This window comes from Triturus cristatus, chromosome 2_2, assembly GCF_964204655.1.
Source record: "Triturus cristatus chromosome 2_2, aTriCri1.1, whole genome shotgun sequence".
NCBI lineage: Eukaryota > Metazoa > Chordata > Amphibia > Caudata > Salamandridae > Triturus > Triturus cristatus.
This window is the reverse complement of record NC_140582.1, coordinates 73,884,447-73,898,681: the sequence shown is the minus strand read 5'-3', so window position 1 is coordinate 73,898,681 and position 14,235 is coordinate 73,884,447. Positions and strand designations below refer to the sequence as shown.

General features: G+C 41.4%; 1 protein-coding gene across 1 annotated transcript in view; it reads right to left on the bottom strand.

Moving 5' to 3' along the window:
• Positions 1–14,235, bottom strand: part of LOC146861876 (alpha-2-macroglobulin-like) — a 1,085,963-nt gene that overhangs the window by 473,487 nt on the left and 598,241 nt on the right. The gene's annotated exons all lie outside the window — the stretch shown is intronic.

Sequence of the window (14,235 nt, the reverse complement as noted above, 5' to 3'; positions counted from 1 at the left end):
TCAAAATATGCAAAGTTTCCATCTCGTCCGTAAATCTCCTGGCCTTACGCGTTTCGAAGCCTTCATGCTTCTCTTCAGAGGCCGCATCAAGAAAGAGTTCATTGCTGCCACATCCCTGCTGCATGCTTTTGTTCACTTTAATTGGCCTCTGGTGTGCCCTTGATGTCAAGTTCGTTTTTTTGAAAACAGGATGCATGCTGGGGCATGTAGTAATTTTTAGCATATTTTCTCCCCTCCAGTGGGTTTCTTTACTTCATGCTACATACGAGATCAATTTTACAACCCTCCAGTGGGTCCCAGATGAAACGTTGCATATTTACAATTCTTTACCTGCAGCGCCGATATCGAGGGGATGTTGCCCCTCTACCAGACCTTCAACTGCTTCACAGGCGGTGCGTCGCTCCCACGGCCGAAGCCGCCGTGTTTGTTATGTATCAACCAAGGTGCTCGGATTTGAAGCCGCACTCCGCTGACAGGTTGGTTTACAAAACCTCTTTATTTCAAAATATGCAAAGTTTCCATCTCGTCCGTAAATCTCCTGGCCTTACGCGTTTCGAAGCCTTCATGCTTCTCTTCAGAGGCCGCATCAAGAAAGAGTTCATTGCTGCCACATCCCTGCTGCATGCTTTTGTTCACTTTAATTGGCCTCTGGTGTGCCCTTGATGTCAAGTTCGTTTTTTTGAAAACAGGATGCATGCTGGGGCATGTAGTAATTTTTAGCATATTTTCTCCCCTCCAGTGGGTTTCTTTACTTCATGCTACATACGAGATCAATTTTACAACCCTCCAGTGGGTCCCAGATGAAACGTTGCATATTTACAATTCTTTACCTGCAGCGCCGATATCGAGGGGATGTTGCCCCTCTACCAGACCTTCAACTGCTTCACAGGCGGTGCGTCGCTCCCACGGCCGAAGCCGCCGTGTTTGTTATGTATCAACCAAGGTGCTCGGATTTGAAGCCGCACTCCGCTGACAGGTTGGTTTACAAAACCTCTTTATTTCAAAATATGCAAAGTTTCCATCTCGTCCGTAAATCTCCTGGCCTTACGCGTTTCGAAGCCTTCATGCTTCTCTTCAGAGGCCGCATCAAGAAAGAGTTCATTGCTGCCACATCCCTGCTGCATGCTTTTGTTCACTTTAATTGGCCTCTGGTGTGCCCTTGATGTCAAGTTCGTTTTTTTGAAAACAGGATGCATGCTGGGGCATGTAGTAATTTTTAGCATATTTTCTCCCCTCCAGTGGGTTTCTTTACTTCATGCTACATACGAGATCAATTTTACAACCCTCCAGTGGGTCCCAGATGAAACGTTGCATATTTACAATTCTTTACCTGCAGCGCCGATATCGAGGGGATGTTGCCCCTCTACCAGACCTTCAACTGCTTCACAGGCGGTGCGTCGCTCCCACGGCCGAAGCCGCCGTGTTTGTTATGTATCAACCAAGGTGCTCGGATTTGAAGCCGCACTCCGCTGACAGGTTGGTTTACAAAACCTCTTTATTTCAAAATATGCAAAGTTTCCATCTCGTCCGTAAATCTCCTGGCCTTACGCGTTTCGAAGCCTTCATGCTTCTCTTCAGAGGCCGCATCAAGAAAGAGTTCATTGCTGCCACATCCCTGCTGCATGCTTTTGTTCACTTTAATTGGCCTCTGGTGTGCCCTTGATGTCAAGTTCGTTTTTTTGAAAACAGGATGCATGCTGGGGCATGTAGTAATTTTTAGCATATTTTCTCCCCTCCAGTGGGTTTCTTTACTTCATGCTACATACGAGATCAATTTTACAACCCTCCAGTGGGTCCCAGATGAAACGTTGCATATTTACAATTCTTTACCTGCAGCGCCGATATCGAGGGGATGTTGCCCCTCTACCAGACCTTCAACTGCTTCACAGGCGGTGCGTCGCTCCCACGGCCGAAGCCGCCGTGTTTGTTATGTATCAACCAAGGTGCTCGGATTTGAAGCCGCACTCCGCTGACAGGTTGGTTTACAAAACCTCTTTATTTCAGAAGAAAATATGCTAAAAATTACTACATGCCCCAGCATGCATCCTGTTTTCAAAAAAACGAACTTGACATCAAGGGCACACCAGAGGCCAATTAAAGTGAACAAAAGCATGCAGCAGGGATGTGGCAGCAATGAACTCTTTCTTGATGCGGCCTCTGAAGAGAAGCATGAAGGCTTCGAAACGCGTAAGGCCAGGAGATTTACGGACGAGATGGAAACTTTGCATATTTTGAAATAAAGAGGTTTTGTAAACCAACCTGTCAGCGGAGTGCGGCTTCAAATCCGAGCACCTTGGTTGATATATATATATATATATATATATATATATATATATATATATATATATATATATATATATATATATATATATATATATATATATATATATATATACATAGCAAAAACAAGGAGTAATTGGTACTCCCAAGGTCCGGTGCACTCACGGGGTATGTGTCCTCTATTAAACATCTGCAGACGCGTTTCGGGCTCTTGCCGTCATCAGTGCAGAAAAGCCGTCAATACATATATATATATATATATATATATATATATATATATATATATATATATATATATATATATATATATACATATATACATATATATATACATATATATATATATATATATCTCACAAAGCAACCTCTCACTACTTCCAGCTGGCGAAATGAGAGAAACGGATTCAATGGCTCAGGCAGGTAGATGTTTTTATTTTTTGAAGCCTTTCCCTCTGTTGACGCGTTTCGAGCATGCTGTGCCCTTGCTCACATAAAGAAAACAGCGCCTGCCATTGATTTTTAAATGCTTAGTGTCCACCCTTTCTGTGAGTCACGTGATAACCAAAATGGACATAGAGAAAATACTTCAATTCTACGATATAACGAGTTACTGATTACAATATGCTTTTCACTGATGGTTAAACAAACGATAATGCCCAGCATGAATGCTTGAGATTAAAAAATGGCACATAGTACTGCATTTATACTTGTATACATAAATAAATAAATAAATATCTAAATATGCATACAAATTTTTCATGTTTCTTAAAAATTTGAATACAAGACATTCAATAACATAAATGTACAAATTGTATGTGGACAAGATGTTGATGTCCAAACCCTACTATAACAATAAAGATAATATTCGTCAATGTGTAAACAAATGATTTGTGCAAAATACAGCCATTCGTGCAAAATTAAGTAATCTGTGCAAATTTCTGCAGATAAGGGCTAAAAGGATCTTCAAATAATCCACAAAGAAACCTATTATGGATTCAATGTCTACTAAATCCTGGCATAATCTGCTTAAATGCAAAGTTAAAAAATATATAAGTATTATTTATCAATTTGTTTATATCTCCAGCAAAAATCAATAGACATAAATCTCTACCTGGACTATTCATATGAAGTCTCTATGTACAAAAAAACGGTTAATCTAAAAGTGCTGTACATGCTTACATTGCCACCTATACCTCACACTATAGACCTATATATTTGTAAAAAAAAACACCTAAAGGAAAACTAATAATCTAATAAGGACGGGAAACTGTCATAATGTGCTGTTGCGAGTTGGTAATATGTTGGACAGCATCAAACAGTGCATCAGAAATGTACTATAAATTACATATAAATATATATGTCCATCAGCTGTCAGTGAAATCATGCACACCATAATGATTATTCCTATTTGGATCTTCTTTAGATCTAACATATACGAAAAGCCCAATACTTTGTGACTGATTTAAAACTCATAAATTAGTATTGTGATGTGATTGGATTATTTGCACCTATGGACACTGCATATGTGGCACATGTTCAAAGAAAATTATGCATTTCTTCAGTTGTGTTCAACCCACTGGGACTTTTACTGTCATGTTCTACAATATAGCGTGTCTCCAATTTTCTTAAACGTTTATCTCTGTTCCCACCCCTCAGAAGGGGGGCGACAGCATCTATCACGAAATAAGAGAGGCATCATATATATATGTGTGTGTGTGTGTGTATGTATGTATATATATATTATCTACTGGCGGTCGCCAGTAGATAGTTATAGTTAGGACCACGTTTCCATAGGAAATCCGCAACATTCTATTTGGAATAACTTTGGCGCCGGTCTACGAATCCTCGCGAAATTTTCAAAATAGGTGGTGCGCTGTGCTCCGCTCACTGTGCGCGCTGTGCTCACTGTGCGCGCACGGTGCACGAAGCGCACCGTGCGCGCACGGAACGAACTGCGTTAAGTGGGCGCGCACGCCACGAATGGCGTAAAGTAACTTAGCATTTAAAAAACCTTGCAAATTCACTGAAAAAACCATAGGTTTCACACATGTTATAGTTAGCTGGACATTTTACTGATAAAAAACCAATGAAATTCCCCCGTTATAGTTACTGTAGGCAACTATAACTCACGCGACCGTAATCCTCTGCTGGTGACATATGTGTCTTTATGAAAAAAAAATATTTGTAATATATGTATAGCTAAAATTTAATGGAAGAAGACATGGGCAAATAAGTGTCTAAATACAGTATTAGCATCAGCAGAGGATTGCGGTCGCGTGAGTTATAGTTGCCTACAGTAACTATAACGGGGGAATTTCATTGGTTTTTTATCAGTAAAATGTCCAGCTAACTATAACATGTGTGAAACCTATGGTTTTTTCAGTGAATATATATATCTACTATATATATGTATGTATATATATATATCTACTATGGGTAGTTGCCACTAGGTAGTTATAGTTAGGTCTGATTTTCCATAGAAAGAGCGTTTTTTGGTTTGCTAAGAACTTTGTCCACTTTTGACAAGTCTTCACAAAACTTTCCAAAACAAAAGTTCTTCCACCTTAGCTCCTCCCTGAAAAGTTTTGGGGTGATCAATCCAGTGGGGGTGAGACAAGGGGGTTCCAAAACACACACAAAAAAGCATTTTCCATTTACTTCTTTAAGACGGGCTACAGCAAAAACTGCACGAAGGTAGATCTTGGTCTGCAGATTGTGCGTTTTGTGATTTGGTGTAAATCCATTCAGTGGCTTTCGAGATATTAAGGGTAAAAAATATAGATATTTGGATGGTTGGGCTCCTTAGAGTCTCGAGAGCGTCCCATGAGAGTATTAATTCAAAAATGGAGCCCTGTGATTGGGCGAGAGGCTGTTTTTTCCTGTGAGCCTTCATGGCCTGAATCTCAAGAGCGCTCTGATTGGCTGGCTGTTATAGTTTTAAAAATGAAATGGCTGCCATTACTGTTTAATGTGAAAAATTGCAGATACTGTGGAAATGAAGTAAAAAAGCTGTATAAAAGGGCAGCAGAAAGGCATCTTGTACCCATAGATTTTGAGAGGAGGCCTGTAAGGTATAAGTAAATCTATATTTTAAAAACAAATGTACGATCTCTAGGGACTCTTGCGGGATTGTGAATAATAAAAAGGAGTAGATGAGTTGTGAAAACACTCTACATGGAGGAATGGCTATTGTGCACCTTATTATTGAGAGAAGGTGTGTGATACAGTGTGATACAGTGATGAATAGAATGTTAAATAATTTTCTTTTTTAATTCTTACAATCTTGCGAGACTCTAGTGGGATTATGAAAAGCAGGAATGAGTAGGTGATATTTAATACCCTCTGGTATACACACTGTAGGAAGGAGATAATGTTTATCTGAACTTACTATTTACACCCATAATGTTCGGAAGACCTCTGATCAGAGAGTTAAGTCTCTCCCCACATCCTACTATGTACACCCATCGTACAACAGAGAGGTTTTAGTGGAGAGGTCAGTCCCTCCCTACACCCTACCACGCACATCCGTCATCTAAGTGAGATGTCTGAAAGGAGAGACCAGTCCCTCCTCACACACTACTATTCACATCCGTCATCTGAAAGGAGGGCCCAGTCCCTCAACAGACACTACCATGCACATCCGTCAACTGAAAGAGCGGTCTCAAAGGAGATACCAGTCATTCCGCATACACTCTCCTATGTACATCCTGTATCTGAGAGAGAGGTCTCAAAGTAAAGCCAGTCCATCCACGCATCGTACTATGCACACCTGTCATTTGAGAGAGAGGTCTGAAAAGAGAGGCCTGTCCCTCCCCACTCGCTACTATGCACACCCGTCATCTGAGGGAGAGGTCTCGAAGGAGAGATCTGTCAGTCCACACACCCGTAATGCAAACACCTGTCAATTGAGAGAGAGGTATCAAAGTAGAGGCCAGTCTCTCCCCATACACTCTACTATGCACACACGAGAAGGTCTTGGAGTAGAGACCAGTTCATCCACACACCCTACTATGCACACCCATTATATGAGAGAGAAGTCTTGAAGGAGAGGCTAGTCCATCCCCACTCACTACTATGCACACCATTTGAGAGAGAGGTCTCAAAAGAGAGGCCAGTTGCTCCCCATACATCCTACTGCTCACACCTGTAATCTGAGAGAGATGTCTCGAAGGAGCAGCCAGTCCCTCCACACACCCTACTATGAACACCCATCATCTGAGAGATAGGTCTGAAAGGAGAGGCCAGTCCCACCCCACATTCTCCTTCGCACACCCATCTTGAAGAGAGAGGTCTCAGCAGAGAGGTCGGTCCCTCCACACACCCTACTATGCACATCCGTCATCTGAGCAAGAGATCTGAAGGGAGAAGCCAGTTCCTCCCTACACCCTACTATGCACACCCATCACTTGAGGGAGAGGTCTGAAAAGAGAGGCTAATCTCTCTTCACACCCTACTATGCACACCCATCATCTGAGGAAGAGGTGTGAAATGAGAGGCCAGTTCCTCCACGCACACTACTATGCACATCTGTCATTTGAAAGAGAGGTGTGAAAGGAGAGGTCAGTCCCTCCCCACACCCTACTACACACACTCGTCATCTGATAGAGAGATGTCACTGTGTAGGCTTTTAGAATATCAGGAAGTTTGGCGCTCTGTCTAGTACGCAAGAGGTATGTAATGTTCAACGTAAATACGGTGCTGCCAGGTCAGGGGAACTACCCTTAAACCCCTGTGTATGTGTGGGTGGGAGCCCACACAAATGAAGAGAAGCAAAGTCCTGGGCACACGTTCTGGGGTAATATACTTGGTTTGTAAAGTCTCGTAAACTGAGGGAATAACCTGTGAGGTCGACACAGGTATATTTCTTTCGTTTCTTTTATTCCTTACTGAAAACACACAACCAGCCAACACGTGTTTCGTCACAAAGGGAACGTGTCCCGTAACTTCTTCAAGGCTGCAATGGAAGATGTGTAAAATCTGTGTTATCGCACTGCCGGTGATAATTCCGACCCGGCTGGTCTGAAGCCAATGTAATTAAAAGCGTGCATAAATGTGCAAAGTAGTGGGGGATGAACCTGAGTACAGGTGATCCCCAGGAGTCCAGTGCCTGTGAGGGCGGTAGAGGGAGGGTAAGCCACTCCAACCGTCAACCTGCAAGGTGTGTGCTGCAAGTGGTCTCGACACTGGTTCCAGCGGTGTCGAGACCGCTTGCAGCACGGAGAGGTCTGAAAGGAGAGGCCAGTCCCGCCCCACATCCTACAGGCTAGGCCTGCAACCAACTCTGCCCGTGTTAAAAAAAACTAGAAATTTGTTGAAAAAAACAAAGGTTAAAGTAACATTATAGTTAGGTGTTATAAAAAGATCTGTTCTTGTTTAAAAAAAACTTAGAAATTCACTGGAAAAAACAAATGTTAGAGTAATGTTATAGTTAGGTGAATTAGTCAGTGACAACATTAACTTTTTGAACTAAAAAACACAACATTTCAACAGCTATAGTTAATAGCACTTACTATAACTTGCACCCTTGCCATGCACTCTTATGATCTCACATATGACATCACTCATGACATGTTCTATGACATAATTTATGACATCGATAATGACATCATCCAATGATTGAGCTAGTTTGTTTTATAGTTTACAAAGTGGTGGGAATTATTTGTCTACCTAATTTTGCACAACCCGGGTCCAGCTAATTGGTGTAAATGTTTACAAAATATGTGCTCTTAATTAGGGGTGGGCGGTAAGCTCCCCTCCACCAGCGGAGTTCGCAGAGTTTTGCTACTCGGAGCGCGGAGTACAGCAAAAACTCAGCCGACTGCCATGTGGCGGAGTTTATCAGCGCTCACTCCTAGTCTCTATGGTGATCAGCTTCAAGTAATCCGGAAGTAAATCACTCTCTGCTTGAAGTGTTTTTCTAGGGACTGTGTGAATATGGAGTGGAAGTGGGGGCACTCAGAAAAGATGGTGCTCAGCGGCTGTGGTCTTGATGCGAGATGCACCTATGTGCTAGGAAACCTGGCAGAGGAAGTGGAGTGAGTGCTGCTATGCTTCCTTTCCACCAAGCCTCTGATAAGGGTGGCCTGGTAAGCAGGGGAAGAGAAAATGTGGACAGAAAACCTGAATGTTTTGCTCTCACATGCATCATGAATAGCGTAAGTGTGATGGCATTGCTCAGCACTTTATTAGGGGGTCATTATTTGCTCATGCTGCATCCAGACGCAAAAGATGTGAGGGGCCCATGGCATGTGGACAGTGGGAAAGGCTAGGGGGCATTTTCAACCAATCAGATACTGAAATTAGACGTACACCTGCCGGTCTTCTGCTTCTGTGGAGAAATGATAAAAGGGATATTGTGAAATTGTTTAAATAAATCATGGGAGGCAAGGTGATGGTAGTGGTGGGGGCAAGAACCAATGGGATAATCATTTATTTTGTATAAGAAATGTGCACGCAGCCCGACGAAGCATCAGAGTGGGGTTTAAAATTGAAAGGATGAGGCTAAAATCTTTCAGCTCATTTAACTGCTGATAGTTCAATAGAGTGCCATGAAGTGTCCGTATGGCAGCAGCTTAAAAAATACCAAGCCCCCGCAGCCTGCATTCACCTCTCTAGGTGATGCCCTGACAGGAGATATACTTTCAGCAGCCTCCAGATCAGAGATGTATTTCTCTCCCACAAATCTCCACAGCTGCCTTGCCTTCTAGGGGCGCCATGTGAAAGCAATTTGGGTTTCAGCTGGTGTGTGTGTTTATCTTGGAGGGGGGTCTAGGGTGAGGGGTAAGCAGAGAGTAACACTCCCAGCTTACAAGCAAAGCCTGGGACTTAAATATAGGCTCCGATAAAATGCAGTGTAGATCTCAATTGCCAGCCCATCATGCAGCAGCGATATGTTTCATGTTATGGTGAAATAGCTCGGTGGGCAAATGTTTCTGCTGGAAAGTTCGGAGTGATAATGGAGATGTGCCGATTTGCACTTCTCATTCTTTCCATTGACGTAAATAAGATGAGCTGAGCAATAATAGCACTAATCGTTTTGGGTGTGCAGCGCTCTAAAATCGCAGCACAATGACAGGAGGTGCTGTTAAAGGCAAGAATTACTAAAACCTGTGGAGAGATTGGACATGGGAAAACTTTTGAAGTTGAAGCCATGACGGGTGTTGGGAGTGGGAAGTGCGGGATGGAGTTATATCACATTCGGGGCTAACACAGAAACAAGATGTATGTGCATTAATCCTAAGGGGGGGCAGCTTCCAGTCAGCATTTCCTCTGAAGGTGTCTGGGCGCTATAATCATGTTTAACAGAAACACATTATACAATCTAGTAGAAAATACCTAGATGTTGAGTCTTCTACACATGCAGTGCCTTCTCCACAGGTTTCCCTCCCCATCACACTGCTTTTGCCCTCCCAGCCTCTAGATACTCAGAGGCGTGTGTCAAGGTTGGGTGTTTGGGGACAATTTTTCCTTGCATTTCGAGGAAATACACACTGTGATGCTCTGAGGAGAGCATGTGGTTAGGAGCTGAAACCCCTCTTCTATTGTCCAATATGGAAAATCCCTGAGACTAATCCCCCCTACTAATCCCCCCTCCCTGCCACAAACTGAGAGGGCATGGGGACTTCCTCCTCACTTACTTGTGACGATGCTGGCACATAGCATGGTTGGGTAGCGCTTACTACTGATCGAAGTCCGCTAACACATCGGAGCCCTCTCTGTGGGGGTCTGCGAGGTGCAACTTCATCGCATTCGGAATCTCAGTGACTAGTTACGGCTGTGAGGTGTTTCACCATGGGGGTTAGATGACTTGATCGCACAGTGAAACTCACAGCGCAGGAGTCCAATTTAAGGAAATCCTTTTTAATCCACAGAAGGATCCTGAGGGGTGGGTGGAACTCCGTGGAATCTTGTGTAATTTGTATGAAACTCCACTGAATTCCACAGAGTAAAACTCTGCGAGTTCCGCCCCCCCCTACCATGCACCATAGGTGTGTAGAGATATTGAACACGTTATAAATCTTTGTATTCAAGAGTAACTCTGTGTGCAGGTGACAGTTGACTTGTGCTCATCATATTCCACACAGATTTTTTGCTTCTGAAGACAACGTTTTCAACTGGAGTAAGATTCTACCTAGGAGATACTAACTTTTGTAAGCAGCCGTGAATTATTGTCAGATTTGTGTCAGTAGGACAATTTCTGCATATCATAGAAGACTGTGCGCACCAGGTACTAACCAATGTACATGTGCTTGATTTGCTTGTGCAAATTGGCTACCTGTAAAGTTCTACTACAGTATGAAGGGTGCAGGTAGTACAATGTTTAGCACATTCTGACCTTGGTTGTTTTAAGTAAATAGTCGCTCTTTGGACAAGTTTTCCAAAGAGTGTACACTGTTCTTAGTAGTTACTTTTGGACAAGTTTTCTATAGAGTGTACACTGTTCTTAGTAGTTACTTTTGGACAAGTTTTCTATAGAGTGTACACTGTTCTTAGTAGATACTTTTAAATACTCTGTGATGTATTTCTCCTGAAAGATTCCCTGTTTGTAAACAGTGTGGTATAAAGTAAACTCTCTCCATAGAGTAAGTACTGTTTACAGTACCCAGTTCTCTGCTGATATCAACTTTATTTCTCAATGTAGGTTTGATGAGGTTCAGGAGTTTGATACAGATAAAAGCTGTCCATAGAAGGTCATTTGTTTTGCAACTGACATTCACTATTTTTAGGAACTTGGCATTCTGTAACAGTTGTATACAGATTAAACATTGTACTCAATGAGGGTTTCCCATATGTCTGTGGTTGTTTGTTAATCTGAACTATGCTAACTGTAAAGTGTTTGCTATAGGGTGAATGCTGCACATAGTGCATGCTTTCTACAACTAAGGGAGCTTTATCTGCAATGGCAGTAATTACAGCTGATATTCTCCTAAGCCTTTTTGTACTTACTGTCAGGCCTCTACTGCATAGTAATTTATAGAGCAATAGGCGGCAAAATGAAGCTTGGATGATGTCATCAGTGGTTTCATCATTGATGCCATCAATGATTTCATTTGAGATGTCGTCAGTGATGTCATAAACAATGTCATAGAACATGTTATGAATGATGTCATATGTGAGGTCATAAGACAGTGCATGGTGTGGCCGCAAGTTATAGTTAGTACTGCTAACTATAAATGGTGAATGTCAGTGTCACTGACAAATTCACCTAACTATAACGTTACTTTTACCTTTGTTTTTTTCAGTGAATATAGACATATATGTATGTGAATATGTATATATATATATATATATATATATACACACATATATGTGTGTGTGTGTATATATATATATATATAAACACATACACACACACACATTGGTAGTTATAGCCAGGTTCCATAGGAAGAACATTTTTTAGTTTGTTAATAATGTTAGCACTGTTTAATGAATCTTCATGAAACTTTCCCAAGTAAATGCTCATCCACCTCAGCTTCTTTCTGGAAAGTTTTGTATATATTTATACATACTCAAACACACATTGGTAGTTATAGCCAGGTTCCATAGGAAGAACATTTTTTGGTTTGCTAATAAAGTTGGAACTGTTTAATGAATCTTCATGAAACTTTCCCAAGTAAATGCTCATCCACCTCAGCTTCTTCCTGGAAAGGTTTGGGGCGATTCGTCAAGGGGAGTCCCAAAACCAAATTTCCCCATGTATTTTACATAGATGTTTTTGAAAAGGGCTACACCAAAATGGCTGAAAGGAATTACACCAAATTTGGCAGGAAGCTAGATTTTGGTCTAGAAAGCGTGCCTAATGATGTAAATCTGTTCAGTAGTTTAGGAGAAATTATGGTGCAAAAATATTTGTATGCCTGGATGGTTTGTTTTCGAGTGACTTTCGCGGGAGTCCCGCAAGCACACCTATAAACATTAGAGCGTTCTGTTTGGCCAAGGGGGCTTATTTTCCTTGGGTCATCTTGCTCCCAGCGGAGAGAGGATCCTGCGAGAGGCTGACTGCATCATGAGCAAAAATGTTGTGGTGGCTATTACAGGAATTTGGGGACTTAGGGCCTGATTACGATGATGGTGGGACCGCCACCATCAGGCCATCATTGGCCACCGCCATCTGCCCCTGCAGGTCTTCCCACCACATTATGATGGCAGGCGGAAGGTGGGCTTGTGCCCACCATGTGCCCAGCTTGTGGTGCTGCCCGAAAAAGGGCAGCAGCAGAAGCCTCAATGCCAAAAGGCATGTTTGGAAACATTCCAGCACCTTGTAGCAGGCACCATGTGGTGCCTGCCACACAATGCAGGGATGTTCAGGGGCCACTACAGGTGACCCCCAGGGCTCATAGCAGAGGGCCATTGGGGACAGGGGCCCTGCTAGGGGCCCAAAAAAACATTTCCAGCAACTTTTTCACATCGGAATAACAAACGTGAAATGGCAGGCGGAAAGGTGGATCGTAACCCCCACTGAGGTGCCTGGGACGGCACCGCCTCCATTGTGAGCAATGAGATCGGACTGACCGCCTGACGATCTCCTGGGCCAATGCGGTCCGACTGACCATATTTTAATGTGGTGATCTGACTTCTGTTATAGATGTCAGTGGGATCGAACCCAACGGCACATTGGTGTCGGTCCCACCGATATCGTAATCAACCCCAAAATCTTTCAAAACAAACCATTCGAACTACATTAAAACAGTAAACAACTTAGAATTTAGTAAACATATTTTACACATTAAAAACAATATTTAAAAATATAGTCAAAACCATAATCATATCAATTCTGACAATATAAAATAAAAATTAATTTTAATACATATACTATTCCCACAACCATTTATACAAAAATATGCAAACTATTATGATAAAAATATAAAACATTTACTACTGCCACTTCACGCAAAGCAAAAAAATGAAACTGGATAAAAGTTACAAATCTCCCTCCAGTAAATGCAACAGTAGGGAAAATGTTGGAATGCGGATAGGGAAAATGTTCTGTTCCCACTCCAGTTAGTCAACAGTAGGGAAAGTGTTGGACTGCGGAAGGATAAAATGTATTATTCTCACTCCAGTCAGTACAACAGTAGGGAAAGTGTTGGATTGCGGAGGGGTTAAAATGTACTATTCCCACTCCAGTCAGGGCAACAGTAGAGAAAGTGTTGGATTGCGGAGGGGTAAAATTTACTATTTCTACTCCAGTCATTACAACCGTAGGAAAAGTGTTGGATTGCTGAGTGGTAACATTTATTATTCCCTCTCCAGTCAGTACAACAGTAGGGAAAGTGTTGCATTGCGAAGGAGTAAAATGTACTATTTCCACTCCAGTCAGTGCAATAGTAGGGAAAGTGTTGGATTGCGGAGGGGTAAAATTTACTATTTCCACTCCAGTCATTACAACTTTAGGGAAAGTGTTGGATTGCTGAGTGGTAAAATTCACTATTTCCACTCCAGTCAGTAAAAACAAACATACAAAATATCTTGAACAAAATAAAACTATTCAAAAAACAAAGTAAATTAAGAAAAATATAAATAAGTGCAAAAAAAACTACAAATATATTTAATATTAAAAATAAAAATATATTATAATGTTAAATACATATCACAAATAACTACAAATAGTATTATAAATAAAATAAAAAAAATATTTTCATACAACTACTTTTTTTATTTACGAATTATTTATTAACAAAAAAATATTTAATACATAAAGTTAATTTAATTACTTCCCCCTATAACCTTTACCCCTATAAACACCACAACTGGCACCTAAAATTAAACTAAAAACATGTATTACACAATTAAAATATTTAATTGTCAATAATTTTTTTAACAGTATTTAACAACTAATTATTAATTTATTTACATTAATTTCCTACCCACATAACATAATTACATTTCAGTTAATTAATATTAATTGACAACTAATTAGTTAATTAAACATAAATACCTTCCCACCCTTTACCC